The sequence below is a fragment of the Mesocricetus auratus genome, unplaced genomic scaffold (genome assembly GCF_017639785.1).
Source record: "Mesocricetus auratus isolate SY011 unplaced genomic scaffold, BCM_Maur_2.0 Super-Scaffold_100018, whole genome shotgun sequence".
Classification (NCBI taxonomy): Eukaryota; Metazoa; Chordata; class Mammalia; order Rodentia; family Cricetidae; genus Mesocricetus; species Mesocricetus auratus.
The window spans coordinates 40,520,848-40,538,399 of NW_024429199.1; the positions used below are offsets into that span (position 1 = coordinate 40,520,848).

The window sequence follows — 17,552 nt, forward strand, 5'->3', positions numbered from 1 at the left end:
GTTAGCTATCAACTACATTTTCTTGCCTTTTCTCTTTAAAACTGTCTGCCTTAGTTACTTCCCTATTGCTGTGAAGAGATACTATTATCAAGGCAACCTATAAAAGAAACCATTTAATTGGAGGCTTGCTTACAATTTCAGAGGGTGAGTCCATGACCATTCATGGCCAGAAGAAGACAGGCATGGTGCTCTATGGAGCAGCAGCTGAGAGCTATAAATCCTGATCAACAAGTTGGAGGCAGACACACACACACACACACACACACACACACACACACACACAGAGAGACACACACAGAGACAGACAGAGAGACACGCACGCGCACACACACACACACACAGAGGGGGAGGGAGGGAGAGAGAGAGACAGAGAGAGAGAGAGAGAGAGAGAGAGAGAGAGAGAGAGAGAGAGAGAGAGAGAGAGAGAGAGAGAGAGGGAGAGAGAGAGAGACCACCAGCTGAGAATGGCCTGGGCTTTTGAAACCTCAGAGTCCATTTCCAATGACACATCTCCTCCAACAAGGTCACGCCTCCTAATCCTTCCCAGAGAGTTCCAACACCTGTGGGCCAAGCGTTCAAATATATGTACTTATTAGGGCCATTCTAATCCAAACCACCACACTGCTGCTTATTACGAGGCATGATACAATCTTACCTTTTAGCCAGTCCCATAGGAAAGTAAGTATCCAACTTAAAAGTCTCCATTAGATTTTTAGTTTTTGTGGCTTACATAAAATTATAGTTAGGTACTTTGGATTGAAAGCAAGTAATCACACCAAGGTTATTGTTCAGGTGCTATTTTCCAAACTTAAAACATTAAACTTAATTCATGCATCAGTTAATTCAGTATGTGTTTACATTATGTGTGAAGGCATAACATTTAAATGGAGGCTGGCTGGGCAGAATTGGAGACATAGCTTAGCGTTGCCCTGAAGGCATGAAACTTTGAGCCGTGTATCCAGCAATGTATGAAACAGATGTGGTGTTGCACACCTATAATCCTAGCACTCAGAAGGTAAGAGGCTTAGAAATTCAAGGTCATCCTTACTCTATAGTGAGTTGCAGGTCAGCCTGAGCTACATGAGTCATGCGACCCCACAAAATGATGAAACATACACACACACACCAAAAGGAAAAATAAGTATAATAGCCTTAGTCTTTTAAACAGGTTACATATGTCTATATGTACTGATATGCTGATATGTTCATTATTTGAAACCCTAGGTTATTTTTCTTCCTCTTAAACTGAGAAGAAGTATGCAATTATATAAAATGAATGCAAGTTCAATTTTAACTCCTTTAATTCCTTATCCTTGAAACTCAAGCTTCCAAATTATATGTCCTCCCCAAACTCTAACATTTTTGGAGAAGTTTTACTTCAGCGTCCGTCCGTCCATCCACTCACCATCATACCTGAATAGATCCAGTAACTCTCCTGCACGAATAAAAGCTGCAAGTTCCAACACTGACGGGGAGTGTTCTTTTGTATATATGATTCTCTTACTGGTTAATGAATAAAACACTGATTGGCTGATTGGCCAGACAGGAAGTGACATAGCTGGTCAGAATCAGGATATAAGCAGGGACAAACAGGAAATCGCTCTCCTCTCTGCAGAGATGCTGAGTAGCCATCATGTAGCAGGCAAAAGAGTTGCAGGTTCGGCATTTCCTGGTAAGCCAAGACCATGTGGAAATACATGGATTAATAGAAATGGGTTAGTAATTAAGACAGAGCTATCCAATAAGAAACCCTAGTCACCGGCCAACAGTTTCATAATTAATATATGTTTCTGTGTGTTTATTTTGGAGCTGAAGGGTGGCAGGACTAGCTGGGACAAAAAAAAACACTTTACATTACACAACACTGTCACTCAAGTCCACTCTGTAGCTAGTATGATTTTAAAAACTACTGCCTCTCCAAAGATCCCATTCACACACTAGATGGTCCTGTGCCAACAACACTCAACATCAAGTGCAGCTCAACTGATCTTTGTGGGCAAGCAGACTTTGTTTCCCTCCCTTGGTGTCAGAAATGTGTGGCCCAAGCCCCAGAACTTCCACCAACGAAAAGAAGCAACATGTCTACAGTGGAAAAGCTTGGAAGGCTACGCTGCCAGGGCTGGGTGGGCATGACTGATCTTAAGAGAGGGCTGGGAGGGAGTCAGAGGAACTTGAAGCGAATCCAACCAGAGAAGGCTTCCAGGAAGTGCAAATCCAAGCTCCATGGAACCTGCAAATTGGAAGAGTAGGTCTCAGGGCTATGAAGGAAAAGTTAAGAAGAAAGGTGTATTAGCTACAGTTCACTAGAGAAACAGAACTGATAGTGTGTGCATGCCTGTATATATGGGATATGTGTGTGTGTATATACATATATATACATATATATATGTATTTGCCATTCTAGTAAAACCTATATGTACATATGGGATTTATTAGAATGGCTTATATATAGGATTTATTAGAATAGCACACACACACTGGGTGTTGCTGGAGCATGCCTTTAATCTCAGCACTCGGGAGGCAGAGGCAGGTGGATCTCTGAGTTCAAGGCCAGCCTGGTCTACAAAGTGAGTTCCAGGACAGCTTCCAAAGCCACAGAGAAACCCTGTCTCGAAAAACCAAAAAAAAAAAAAAGAATAACACACACACATATCCCATATACATACATATATGGAATTTATTACAACAGCAAATATGTATATCCCATATACATACATACATATGGGGTTTATTAGAATGACTTACAGGTCATGGTCTCGCTAGTCCAATAATGGCTGTCTGCCAATAGAAGGTCCAAGAGTCCAGGAGTTGTTCAGTCCATGAAGGTGGATATCTCAGCTGGCTTTCAGTATATGCTGGAAGAAGGAGGCTCTAATGCCAGGGAAGGAATTGAGGACAAGCAGTCAAAGAGAGAGGCAGCTCCCTTCTTCCTGTCCTTTATACAGGCTGCCAGCAGAAGGGGTGGCCCGTAGGAAAGCAGTCTTCCCACTTCAACTGATTTAATCAGGAAAAAAAAGCTCTCACAGGTGTACCCAGCCACTTGGGTTTTGGCTAATTCCGGATGCAGTCAAGCTGAAAAACCAAGGATAGATGTGTGCTCACACAAGGCATGCTCAAACAAAAGTGTGCTCACACTGAGTTGCTGTATCTCACTGTAAGTTTGTGTGTTCAGCATATCTCGGGATGGGGGCTGTGAAAATAATTGCTGACTATAAAACCAGGTGGTGAGTCACACTGATATACAGTGTTGTCACAGTATTTGTTGTTTGTTTTTGAGACATGGTCTCCTGCACCACAGGCTGGCAAGGAACTCAGTATGTAGCTGAGGTGAACCTTAAACTCCTGATTCCCCTACCTCCATTCCCCCAAATGCGGAGACTGAGAGTGGGCATTCCCACATCTGGTTTATGAGATGCTGAGAATCTAACGCAAGGCTTCATGCGTGCTAGACAGACACTACCAACTGAGCTACAGTCCCAGCCCAGGGATTAATATTTTTGATGCACAGAATATTAACTTTTACATTTTAAGATTGGCTTATTTGTCTAATTGTATGCATTATTCAGAATATATTAAACTTAATATGAGTTTCATTCATTTAGATAATCAGAGGTGTAAGTAACTGTAAAGGGAAGCCTTTTCCTTGAGAGAAGCCTTCCCGCCAGCCTGGTTCCAGAGCTGCATCAGTCCCAAATAAACACACAGGAGTCTATATTAATTATGAAGCTGTTGGCCTTGCTTGTTTCTTACTGGCTAGCTCTGACTTAAGTATTTATCCCATAATTGTTAATCTAAGTATTTCTCTTACTGGAGAATAGTTCCGGGCTTTCTACCCCATGGCGTTACATCTTGACTCTCTGTGTTTCTCCTTCCCAGAGTCCTCCTGGACTCCTAGTCCCACCTATCTTGGTTCCCTATTGGCCCAACAGTGCTTTATTGACATATACATAGGACTTCCCTCATCAGGTAACCTTTCCTAGGATTTCACTTTGGAGGGTGAAGAATCTTAAGTCTGTCTGTGCACTGCATTCTGTCTGTATCTGAACATCTCAAGAGCCAGGCTGATGAATGGGCAATTCAAACCACTCCATTCAAAACATACTCATAAACTCACCAATGTACCCTTATAATCCCAGCACTCTGAAGGCAGAGGCAAGAGTGCAAGTCCAACCTGGGCTACATAATGAGCTCTAGATCAGCCTGGGCTGTGATGACAAACACCTTTAATCCCAGCACTCCAGAGACAGAGGCAGGCGGATCTCTGTGAGTTCAAGCCAGCCTGGTCTACAGAGTGAGTTCCAGGACAGCCAGGACTGTTACACAGAGAAACTGTCTGGAAAAACAAAAAACAAAACAAAACAAAACAAAACAAAAAAACCCAAAACCAAAACCAAAACCAAAACCAAAACCACCGCCACCACCACCGCCACCACCAAAACCAAACAACAAAAAGCTCTGCCAACATACAACTTAAGAATGACATGCTTTTCCCCAGGGGACACTGAGATCTGCTGTTTCTTCTTTGGAGATGCCTGGGGATGCTTTCCGGTCAGGGATGGGTAGGGACCATACTGGTCCTGGCTAGAGTAGATTCTCTATGGCACTGATAAGGTTTAAAATTTCAACTCTGAGCCATAAATGGCCGAGTGCCTCAGGTGTGTTCAACCTGTAGCATTCAGACTGCATATTCCCCAGAATAGCTATGAATGCAGCCCAATGCAAATAATAAATGTATTTGTAACATTGTAAGCTTAAAAAATTGATCATATAGTTTCTCAGCATGGAGCTTGTAGACAACAGTGTCAAGTCACACTGTTCCAAGCGTACCTGGGACAAAGCATGGCTTTTCTTCATGAATGGTGATACCATAAGACACTTTTGTTGTTTTTAGTAGCCTATGCAGGATGTATAAGTGAGATTCTAGTGCCTTATCAGTTGTAAGGGAAACGGCTAAAGTAAGTCCCAGAGAATAAAAAGAGAATCTTTCTCCTTGCACAAGTTCACAGACACCTGGCCATACCACTCAATGGCACTCCACACATTACACACACACACACACACACACTCTCTCTCTCACGTAGTTTGAAGGCAAAGGAAGGCAGAACAGACTTGGGGGCTAAAATCAGCTTCTTTGGGACTCCAACCAAGCCTTCATCTTTCTTTCTTGTAGGGACTGGAAACCGAGTCAAGCAACCTGTCCGAGTGGCCAGGAGAGGTCCATTTGCATTTGGCTACTGATAATCAGAAGGGAGAGGCTGCCCTCCAGAAGTCTCAACATCTGCAGAGTCACTTGATCCATTGGCAGAGCTGCCCAGCTGTGCCCAACACATGACTGGACTGGAGTCAGTACAGCTGTTGTCCACTTCCTAAATCCTGGGGTCCTGGAAGGGAGGCTGCATGTTAGCCTGTGAGTGTTCTTGGCAGCAAGAGATGGAAAAGCACTTTAAAGATTGATTGATTGATTGATATGGTGTGTGTGTGCCTATTTGTGGAGGACAGGGAACTTCTTGGAATTGTTCTTTCCCTCTACAATATGAGTCTTGGGGATTGAACTCATGCTGTCAGGCTTGGCAGCAATCGCCTTTTTACCCACTGATCTCTCTCATCAGCCCTGGAAATACATACCTTAATAGGAGGAGCCTGGGTTAGGGGTGGGGATACTGGTGTCTTCTACAAACAGGCTATCAGACTTATACCTGAACTCCCAGGAGAAAGGAATTCGACTCAATCATTTTCTATGGGCTTACGACAGTGTGTGTGTGTGTGTGTGTGTGTGTGTGTGTGTGTGTGTGTGTGTGTGTGTGTGTGTGTGTGTCCCTTATGTGTTGGTAATGCTCCTCCTGAGGCCAAGGGTTTACATGGCAGAAGGACATTTCAGGTGCTGTGAAATGAAGGAATGGAATGAAAAAACTATTACTTGACCTTCAAAAAGGGAGAAGAGTATTCTAAATAAACTCTTTGTTGGGGAGTCAGGGAAGGATTGTTTGTTTCTGATATTGGTCCAGTGCAATGTAAAGCTTTTTTTTTTAAATTTCCACTCCTCCTCTGTGTTCTCTCCCCATTCCTCTCAATAGAGACTTGCTAATGTAGCCCAGGCTGGCTTCCGACTTTCTATCCACCTGTCTCAAGTACTTGGATTATGATCTCATACCACCATGCTTGACAGAATTCATTTTGCAAATATTTCTAGGTACATCGTATTTGTCAGAAATTTTTCTGAGTTACTAGAGATGAAAGAGTGCATTGATTGGGACCCCTTCCCTAGCATCTGTGTAAGTTAAGCATAACGGGTCTGTAAGAGATGTCATTGTGTAGATGCTAGAGAGGCAATCTCCTTTAACTCTGAGCAAAGTTGTTCACATAACCGAGCGGCTTGGATACCTTGATGGCTATGAATGGTGGATGTGATCAGCAGAGTGGGGCAGTCTGTTTTTTTTTTTTTTGGTTTTAGGAGACAGGGTTTCTCTGTATTGTTTTGGAGGCTGTCAGTCCAGCCCGGCCTCGAACTCACAGAGATCCACCTGCCTCTGCCTCCCGAGTGCTGGGATTAAAGGTGTGTGCCACCACCGCCTTCATGCTGTCCTTCCCTCTGCCAGCATGGAAATGTCAAGTTGTCACTGAGAGCGGATGGCCTTGATTTTATCCTATAAGCAAGCTGATGATGTGCAGACGGATGGCCTTGACTTGATCCTATAGGCAAGCTGATGATGTGCAGACGGTAAAGGCAGCTCAGCATCAGCACCACTCCATTTCCCCCCTCCCCCGCCCTTTCCCGGTTCTCTTTGCTAATCTGCCTTCACTTTTTTTTCTGTTTCACTTCACTCCACAGTATCTATCTAGGGCTTATCAGCCAGGTTATGGCTAGACATAATTTCTGCACACCTATTATCCCCTAAGTATCCAAGTTCAAGTCTTTCCTCAGCACTGGCGTGGTCTGGTTTCCCAATATTCCCCCAAGTAGATTCTTCTTGAATGCACCCTCCAAACGATAGCCTAGTGGCACTTAAACCCTTTTGCAGGGATGTCCTTTGTTGATGAATTAATGTCCCAAGTCCTTCACATCGCATGCCCACCTGGCTGGCTTTTTCATGCTTCTCTGTCTTTATCTCCTGTCACTCTGAACTGAGGTCCCTCATTCAGAGTGTTCTAGCTACTTCCCCCACACTGAAGAGCCCCAGGGCCCTCCATCTGGACAGATCCATTCCTCAGCCATTCCTTCAGAACTCAGCTCAAATGTGACTGTCCCAACAAGATCCTCTCTAGCCCCAGAATTCTGAGGACATCCCTCCCCTGATGTTTAAGTCCTGGCACCTGCTAGTTCTATTTTCTTCTGGTTTTCCCTCTCATGACTGGAAGCCTCGTTGAGGCTAACACTTCTTCATATTAATTTAAATTTCTCTATGGCTTCTCTCTCTTTATTGCTGTGCATGGGATTGTGCCCAGACTCTGGTTACATGGAGTGATAGTCAGTCTTCACTTTTAGTGGGACTAGATTTAGAATTTTCTAGAAGACCCACTTCTGGACATGTCTGAGTGTTTCCAGAGAAAATGAGGTGGGAAGACCCACCTTGATTGTGGCACCATCCCCCCAACAGGAGACCAAGGCTGAACAAACAGGAAAAAAGAGAAGCTGGAAGACAGTCGTCATTTCTAGATCTCTGCTTCCTGGTTCACCGAGATGTGAACAAACAGCTGTCCAGTTCTGCTGCTCACCCACGAACAGGTCCACTCTGCCCCCTGAGCATGATAGACTACACCTCCCAACCAGGACCCCAAGTAAATCCATCCTATTGTAAACTGCTTCTTGTCATGTACTAGGTCACAGCAAAAAAAACAAACAAAACAAACAAACAAACAAAAACCCTAACACACCTGCCCATCAAGAACAAAAACAAGCACACCTGTTCATCAAGAACAAAAAATTAGCACACCTGCCCATCAAGAACAAAAAATTAGCACACCTGCCCATCAAGAAGTTGCTTGGAAGCATTTCTGCCACAGGTACTTTTCTAAGTTTGTGCAGTGAACACATGACTTTCGTAATCAGAAGTGTGTGTGTGTGTGTGTGTGTGTGTGTCCACCAGTCAGCTCCCAAATCGTGACACAAAGACTTATTTACTTATTAATTATGAATGTTTAGCCTTATCTTATGCTTGTCCCTTTAGCTCTTTTAACTTAAACCAATTTCTTTTCATTTACGTTTTGCCTCAGGGCTTTTTGCTTTTCTTTCATTCTGTAAATCCTACTCTATGGCTGACTGGTGACTGCCTGGCTGGCCGGGGGTGTCTCCCTCTCTTCCTCCTCTCTTCTCATTCTCTCTGGGCCTCAACTCCTCCTACTTACTCTCTCTGCCCTCCAGCTCTGCCCTCTATTGCCTGCTTATTGGCCCATCAGCTTTCTAATAGACCAATCAGGTGCCTTAGGCAGGGAAAGCAACACATCTTTACATTGTTAAACAAATGCAGCATAAACAAATGTAACACATTTTTGCCTAAAGTAATATTCTGCAATATATTTATTTAGTGTGTTTGTGTTACATATACATAGTGAGGTCACACAACTCACCATGGTTATAGGTCTCAGGTTAGGGTGGCTACTTGCTTCTCTCCTTCATGTGGGGCCGTTTGACTCTCTCCCCAGCTCCCGTCACATTTAAATTTCCGTCTGTCTGTCTGTCTGTCTGTCTATCTATCTATCTATCTTTGGTTTTTCAAGACAGGGTTTCTCTGTGTAGCTTTGTAGACCAGGCTGACCTTGAACTCACATAGATCTGCCCACCTCTGCCTCCCAAGTGCTGGGATTAAAGGTGTGTGCCACAACCATCTGACCACATTTGAATGTTTTAAAAATTATTTATTTTTGTGTGTATGAGTGTTTTGCCTTTATGCATTCCGGGTGTCCTCTGAGGTGAGAGGAGGGAGCTGGAATTCCCTGTATCGGGGTTATAAATGGTTGTGACCTACTATGTCGGTGCTGGGAATGGAAACCTGACTTTCTGTAAGAACAAGTGTTTTTAACCACCGAGGCATTTCTACACACACACACACACACACACACACAGTCACACACACAGAGACACACACAGTCACACACACAGAGACACACACACAGAGACACACACAGTCACACACACAGACAGACACAGATACACACACACAGTCACACACACAGACATAGATACACACAGAGTCACACATACAGACAGACAGACACACACACAGAGATACAGACACACACACACACACACACACACACACACACACACACACACACCTTCTCATTTAGTTCCATATCCATTTGCTATGAAGACCCTCTGTGCTAGTCTCACATTGGTGCCTTTATCTTGGGGGTCCACAGTAACAGAGCAGCTGTGACCCCCCAGATCAGGCCTGTGGACTGTTGATGTTCCCTTACAGGAGTGGGTGGAGAGGGTCTTTGGACCCTCACTTGAGATTCCAGTCCCTCCCTCCAGCACCTTCCAGATAGTGAGTGGACTTAGTCTTGAGAAGTGCCAGATCCCGTGGACTACGGAAGGTTAACTGAGGGGGATTCCAAATACACAGCTATGAGTCTGTGAGCAGTCCATGCTAGGGTAAGGACTGCCCCACACTCACCTTCTGTACACTCCCTCTGTGAGCCCAATAAACTCCCTGGTTCCTTCCCTAAGGTGAACTTCAGTGGAGTCCTACTTCGGTTTGTCTGTGGTGCTATAAGGAGTATAGCTGTCTCTCCAGGGAGAGAGTTCCCTCCACACATTGGACCACATCCATATCCCCTTCTCCTCTCCTCCCTGATGTGGAGCCTCCGGGTCTCTGGGGAGGATGGTGGTCCCAGCCCGCCTTTCCCTCACATGGGTTCACCAGCTCACTCAGGTTTGCCTAGTAAGCCCTGCGGGTGGCCCAAGTCAGCAGTGCCCCCCTCCTTTCGGCTGTCACGCCCAGCATGTCTCCGAAGGGAGGAAGATGGGTGGCCTTTGCTACCGCGGAGTCCTTTGCTTCTGAGTTCTTCTGGGTGGTACCCGAGGACACGTCTTTGCCGCACACTCTGGGGGAAGGGGCAGGATCGCGCGTGCTTCGCAGTTTGCGGTCTGGGCCACAGCGACTGGCTGGCTCGCGGGCTCCAAGCTGTGAGTTGTTTTTGGTTGCTGGGGACGTAATGTGCGGCAGGAGCCAGACCAGCAGGCAAAGGGGTCCCAGCCAGGGGTGGAGGAGGGGGCGTGTCCCTGCGGGGCGGGGCGTGCCATGGGCGTATCCGGGCGGGGCGGGGCGGGCCGAGCGGCGCGCAGAAAGGTGTGGCCGCGACTCTGGCCTCGCTGGAGCTGTGCGGACCCGGGGCAGCCTTGACCTTCGCAGGCTCAGCGAGCTGAGAACAAAGTCACGGAGGAAACTTCCCCGAGTGCTCCCGGTGTCCCCGCGGGACCTCGCTCAGGGGCGCAGAGCGGGGCTCGAGAGGTCCGCTGTGGCGGGACGGGGACCGAGGTAAGAGCGACGCTGGCGGGGACGCGAGCGAGGGCGGCGCGGCCCGGCCCGGGCGTCTCGCGTGGGTTTCCTGCCGCGGGGCGTCCCGCAGCACTGCCCTGACCTCCACCAGTGGGCCAGCCTCGCCCTTTCTCCCCGCCGGCTTTGGAGGCGACCAGGGGCGCGGCGGGGACGCTTTGCTCCGGGAGGGTGGCAGCTCTCAGGCTTCGCGATCTCTCGCGTCCAGCGATCCCTTCCCAAAGACTCCGCAGCCGGGTCCTGCCCCGCCCCCACGTGCGGCGCGGACACTTTAGGGTCCTGCTGGGTCCTCCAGGTTGGCAGTTTTGGAGGTGGCGGCGCCGTTCATCCCGACGCTGCTCTTTTCGCCCCGGGGCGAAGGGCGCAGCGGGGAGCAGGTGAGCCTCCGGGCTTGGCCATCCGGGAGGGGACGAGGATCGCTCGCCCTGCGACCACCCAGACCAGAGCGGCTCCCCGCCGACCGCGGTGCCAAGTTTCTGTGAAAGCCGACAACATTGTGTCCCCGATGGATCGTATTTACCACAAACAGTTGAGGAAGAAAAGGGCCCATTCTTCCAACAGCAAAGTCTGCGATTAGGATTCCGCGAGGCGTTTTTTATCTCCGAGACCGGAAACTTAATATGGACGCGCTTCCATGGCTCTCCTTACTTAAAAAAAAATAAAGAAAAATAGAGTAACTTTATATTATGGGTGGGGGAGGCTGCTTGATCGCGAAGATAATTCCATTCAGGGGAGGTTTTCCTGCTGTTCGCTCTCTGCTGCTCCTGGAAGAGAGGCCGCTAGGTGACATTCCCAGGCAGACTTGGTGTGCTCTGCAAGTTTACAGTCCGGGTGTGGGAGGTTCTCTTCTGGGGGGCAGTTTACACCTTCTGCCTTCTGGTTCCCAAGATCGACTGCGGTCCTCATTTAACTGATAACACCGCCATCTCCAATTGAAGATTGAAAATAGGATGTCTCTAAGAGCTTTTTTTTTAAATGCCTTCCAAGTTTCTTCCAGGTGCAGATCATGTGATGTGCGTAAAGAGTGCCACCTGCTCCTCTTACGATTGCTTAGCCGCGGCTCCTCTAGTACACATGTGCCCTTTCAGCCACTTCCCCCGTAGTCTGTAAATTCTTAAAAAATACTTCACCGTTGTCGCGCTAGCCAGGTGTGGTAGTGCATGCTTCTAATCGCAGCAGATCTCTGGAGTTTGAGGCCAAGCCCGCCCCCTTCCAGAAAAAGTGTGTGTGTGTGTGTGTGTGTGTGTGTGTGTGAGACTGGAGAGGTAGCTCGGTGGTTAAGAGGACAGTGGTTAAGAGCATATACTGTTGTTGCAGATGACCCAAGTTCGAGTCCCAGAATCCACATCAGAGCAGCTCACAACTGTAACTCCAGCTCTAGATGACCAGATATCCCTCTGATGACCTCCTCCTCCTCCTCCTCTCCTCCCTCTCCCCCTACACACACACACACACACACACACACACACACACACACACACACACACAATAAAGCAAATGGTTTTTAAAAAACATTTGTCATGTCAAAAAATCAAAAAGTCCAATATTAAGATGGATTCAAAAGGGACATTTCCATATCATTGGAATTTCCCTGCTCAGTTGAAAGGAAAGTGGAAGCTGTTGCTTTAGGGTGGTAAAGGTTATTTTTGGTGGGTAAATGGAAAACAAACAAACAGATAAGTAAATAGATGAAAGTGAGGTATATCTGAAGGAAAGTTTGTTACTGTAGGCAAGCAGGCTCCCACAGGGCCAAAGTCTCCTCCTCTAACATCTCATAGACGATACACGAATGTGTGTCTGTCCTTCCTGTAGTTCCAGTTCAGGAGGCATGCCTTGTTGTAGGACCGCCTGGGCTCATAGCAAAACCATACACTAACAGGAACACCGGTGTGGCACACACCTTTAATGCCAGCCCCCGGCACTTGGTGGGGGCAAGCGGAAGCAGGCAAGTCTCAAGTTCAAGATTAGCCCGAGCTACAGAGTGAAAGCCTGACCCTGATGCACAAACTGACTTAGTGGAGCCCATTCTACATGGAGAGCATAGACACAGGGGTGTGGGGTGGAGAGGTGCCCTGGTCCTGCCTCAAGGAGATGATGGGACAGACTTAGTAGACTTCTTAGGGGAAGCCTCACCCTCACCGAGGAGCAGATGAGATGTGGGGAGGTCAATGGGGGGAGCAGGAGGAGAGGAGGGAGGGGAACTGGGGTTGGAATGTAAAATATAAATTAATGATAATAAAAAAAGGCAACCCATAAATGCAAACCACAAAGCAAGGCCACATATCACTCGGGGTCCTTGACAATGAGGCCCTGCTGTCCTTTGCTCCCCCCCCCTTCCCTCTTGGGAGTGCGGCATACTGTCTGCTCCAGACTCCTCACGCCACAGCTTGTTTCCAGGCCGTTATCTAGGAGGCACAGCTTTCTGCTCATGCGCCTCTCACTCCCCTTCTCCATCTGTTGACTGCCCGCACTTCCATCACGCATCAGTCAGATGTCTTCTCCAAGGAGGCTAGCTTCATTTCCCATGTCTCCTGGCAAAGCTTCCTCCTCTGGTTGTGTCTGCACTAGGGCACAGTCTAAATTTACATATTCTGCCACATCACCTTGCTCAGTCCTGTGTTTATTGTCCAAGGTCAACCTTACCAACAGGCCAGCAGAGTCTAAAATCAATTCACACTCCATTTGTCACGCCCCTGGTGCACTCTCACCCGCTGGGAGGGGACTCTTCTTGCTCACAGGTACAATGTGGGTCACTGCCCAAGCCCCGTACTTCTGTATTCACCACAGATCACTGTAAATGATGAAGGGCCCCTGGGCAAATGACAAAAGAAAGGTGTGTATCTAATAAGCTCCACAGAGAAACATTTGGGAACAAGTTTTCCTTTTGTGTGTAAGTGTATAGAAATGTGCTTTTTTTCTTTCTTTCTTTCTTTTTTCGGTTTTTCGAGACAGGGTTTTCTCTGTATTGTTTTGGAGGCTGTCCTGGAACTCTCTCTGTAGACCAGGCTGGCCTCGAACTCACAGCGATCCGCCTGCCTCTGCCTCCAGAGTGCTGGGATTAAAGGCGTGGGCTACCAACTCCCAGCTGAAATGTGCTTTTATAGAAACTCAGATTTTCTGTCAGGCTGTGCAAGTGATGATTAGACATGTCTCTGATGACAAGGAAGGGTCCATGGGTGGGCAGCGGCCTTGTATCACATGACTGTTCTCAGCCAACCACCTTTCCAGGCACCAAAGTGCTCATGTCTAATCATGGTCTGCAGAGAGAGTAAGGCCTCAGGAGCTTCGCTTCTGTAAATATGGGCCAGTGACTGCGGTTAAAACGCATTTTGTATGGAAGAATTTAAGTCACCCCAAAGTGACGGATCACAGAAGAGACAGTAAGAGGGGTGCCTGGTGTGATTTATTTCATGTCCCCAGCGGGGTCATTTCACGTCCTAATCTGCTCATATAAACACAGTTTTGATGTATGGGCAATTTTCCATGGGCTCTAACAAATGCTCCAGATTTGTAGTTAGATTATCAATTTGTGGGATAATCTGTAGCATTTGTTCAAATTATAGGCAAAACAGGGAACATCTCAAAAACTTGTGGAATTTTGGTATGACGTATATGCATGGTAGATGTCACTGTGGCTGTCTGCCTAAATGAAATCCTGGGGTTCTTCATGTTGAAATGACAGTAAGGATAATATGGACCATTCTCTCATTTTTGTGGACGAAGACGCTTAGTGCCAGGGTCGTATCCAAGTCAACAAGCTTCTGAAGGGGCACAGCCCTGGGGGGCGCTCAGCGTTAGTGGCTTCTGGATTGTCACTGTCCATCCAAGCTCCTGTAGGAACAACAGGCATTCTCTACTTTCTGTCACTGGCTTGTCGGGGACATTTTGAAATCATAAACTGTCTTAACATGTCAGGACAAGGACCAAGGCAGCACCCAGTGTCAGCAGCTGATAACTGTCTCCTGGATGGAGGGACCACGTGTGAATGGGGTGGTGGATACTAATTTAAAGCGAGCACAGGATTTGAAGCAAACTAAAGTCCTCTGGGGTCTGCTGTAGTGCATGGAATTTGGCCTTTGTGCACATATCCCTGAAGTGTAATAAAAGGCAGAGGATATGCATGATTGAGATGGATATCTGTCCCCTATGTTGGAACACACTGGGTCTGACATGGGGAAGACCAGTTTTGTTTTAAATTCCATTTCATATTATTTTCTAGAAAGAAGCCAGAAGTCATGACAGAAAGGCACACTGAGGTAGCCTGGTCCGATGGGCCTCTGTTTCACAACCCTAGTCCTCCCTTTAGTGTTCCCTGAGAAGTTTCAGTTGTTAGAAGGGTTCCCAGGGGCTCATGTGTGTCAAAGCACTTTGCAAACTTTGGGCCAAAAATCATAGAACCTGTAGCAAGCACTGTGAGACACTGTTGTGTCTCTGTGTAATTTTTACCACATTTATCGCTCGGAATAAAGAAAAGTAAGGCTTTGTGGGCTAGGGAGAAACCTAGTACACACAGTTCTCCTTCAGCAATGGGCAAGGTTTGAGTGTGCTGCCTATCTGTCAAAACTGTCAAGCTCCAAAGACTGTGTGAGAGAACTTCACCTGGTCAACAGGGAGCGACATTAAGCAACGCCCAAAGCCAATGCCTACAGTCAGTGGAGGGGGGAGAGGTCCCTCTGGAGATGGTCTGGAGTGTACTTGGGGAGGCAAGACTGATGGAGCCATCAGTTGTAGGCTGTGATCCGAGGAGATAACGGAAGCATCAGAGGGACAGATGAGGAGGAAGAGGCCAGAACTGTAGAGGTAGAACAGACTTAATGAGAGAGGGCTGGGAGAATGAAATCTGAAGAAAGATGACATCTGGGCTGTTCATCTACATCAGTTAGGGACCTGCGAATTGGCACCCAGGGTCGCACCATTAGGAAATTGCCTAGCTAGTGTGCCCACTATAAACAAATCAGAGATCATGGTCTGAGCTGCCTAAAATGTGAAAGTTAGATTTTGTATTATGACAGATTGATGAGAAGAAAGTGCTCAACCCCAGATGATTGAGGCAAATAACAGCAGACCCTTCCTGTGTTGAGTTGTGTGGCCCAGGCTCTGGCAAGCTTGCCTTCTCTCTCTCTCTCTCTCTCTCTCTCTCTCTCTCTCTCTCTCTCTCTCTCTCTCTCTCTCTCTCTCTCCCTCCCTCCCTCCCACTCCATCTCATGGGGGATTGGCGGCCAGCTTGGTTTCCATTTTATGAGGTTTGTAGATGAGGTGACAGAATTTGGACTGCAGTGTTAACTGTATTTCCTGGTGTCTGGTGATCAGGTTTCTTTTCATTGAGGGCTTGGATTTCCAAATGTGTCATCTGGACGAGGTACTCTAAGAGTTATTGTTACTGACCATGCGAAAGGAGAATGCTGAAGGTTCTTTTGTCAGCACTTTGTGAAACAGCTAACGAATTCGCTCATTGATCCTTCAAGTGGTGACAGTGAGGGAATTCCTGATGGCTTTAAAACAGAATGATGAGTTTTAGCACGTTATTTCACTTTAAAATTTCAGAGCTTTGCTCTTGGTTAGCATTGTATACTGTGGGACTTCCTCAAGGTGAAGGATGACAGCGGTAGCTATTGAGAGAACTGAGACATGGATGCTAACTGACATTAGGTACTTGTGCCTGTCACTGTAGACTTCAGGGACCCTGGGGGATGTGACTCAGCCAGTAGAGTTTGCCTTGCATGCGCAAAAGCCCTGGGTTTTGACCACACAATAAAATAAACCAGGTGTGGTGGGACACCTGTGATGGAAGAAGCCAGGAGGCGGAGGCAGGAGGATCAGGAGTCATCCTGTCTCCAACAAAAGCAAAACAAAAGCAAACGCAAGCAAACGTGCAAGAAGCAGGCGGAGCTAGCTATTTTCTTCTTGTCTTTTTTCTTTGCTGTCATCCCGTGTCTTTCCCTGGCTTGCCTTCCCTGCCCTTTCTGGTTCTCCCTAGCAGACCACGGAGCCCTCCCCATGAGGATCTTTGCCATTGTGTGGTTCGTGTCCGTTGCTAGAGTGCCCGGTGCTGTTCTGTTGTGGGTAACTTCCCATCACACTGGGACTGCTGCTTATTTTACTGGCGGGTCCTTTCCAGGTGGAGCCCCGTGCTTTGAAAACGATGATAAAAGGGCGGTGTCACTTTGTGTGACGTGTTGAAACTGTTATTGACGGTATCCTGACAAATATGTCTCAACAAAGTTGAGTGAGCCTATGTCAAATCCAGACTCTAAAAAAATGTGTGTATATGTGCTTGTTTACATGTGTGGTAGGAGCCAGGCGGTGGTGGCACGGGCCTTTAATCCCAGTGCTCAGGAGGCAGAGGCAGGCGGATCTCTGTGAGTTCGAGGCCGGGCTGGACCAACAGCCTCCAAAACAATACAGAGAAACCCTGTCTCGTAAAACCAACCAACCAACCAAACAAACAAACAAACAAACAAACAAAACAAAAAACATGTGTGGTAGGGTGCACATATGTAAACACACATGTAGGGCAGAGGTTGATGCCGGATATCTTCCTTAATTGCCCTCTCCTTTCTCCTTTTGGATGCAAGGTCTCTCATTGAACCCGGAGCTTTCTGATTCAGCTGGACTGACTGGTCAGGAGGCCCCAAGGGTTCCTCATCTCTGCCAACTCAGCACTGAGATTACAGGCTCACCTGGCTGTGTGCCTTTGCAGAGCCCCCTCATTCTTCTTTAACATGGGTCCAGGAAATTGAATTCATATCTTCATGCTTGTGTGGCAGGCCCTTTATCCACTGAGCAGTTTCCTGGGCCCCGCCTCTTGGACTCTTTAGATGGGTCTTACCAGTAATAAAGCGTTGGCATTTAAGTAAAGAGTTGCCTTGTGTTTCAAAACGTGGAGTAGTAGCTGTGTCCTTATACTGGATATCAGTAGATCTGCATTCTAGTCTACAGTAGGCTTCTTACTCATTTGGCAAGTCATTTTAACATTTAAAGACCTTTTCTTCCAGAGGAAGAGTGATACAGTTCTTGAGATATTCCCAGTGTTTTCTGATCTTGGGGGGCACCCGA

At 47.2% G+C, this 17,552-nt stretch overlaps 2 protein-coding genes across 2 annotated transcripts in view; both read left to right on the forward strand.

Annotated features, from left to right (window-relative positions):
* Nucleotides 1-5,321, forward strand: part of Scaf8 (SR-related CTD associated factor 8) — a 181,951-nt gene extending 176,630 nt beyond the window's left edge. The window contains exon 22 of the transcript XR_005869620.1: nt 5,171-5,321. The gene's annotated coding sequence lies outside the window, so the exon portion shown is untranslated. The remainder of the gene's footprint in view (nt 1-5,170) is intronic.
* Nucleotides 5,322-10,344: 5,023 nt separating this feature from the next.
* Tiam2 (TIAM Rac1 associated GEF 2) overlaps nt 10,345-17,552 on the forward strand; it is a 192,662-nt gene continuing 185,454 nt past the window's right edge. Inside the window, exon 1 of the mRNA XM_005065908.4 lies at nt 10,345-10,478. The gene's annotated coding sequence lies outside the window, so the exon portion shown is untranslated. The remainder of the gene's footprint in view (nt 10,479-17,552) is intronic.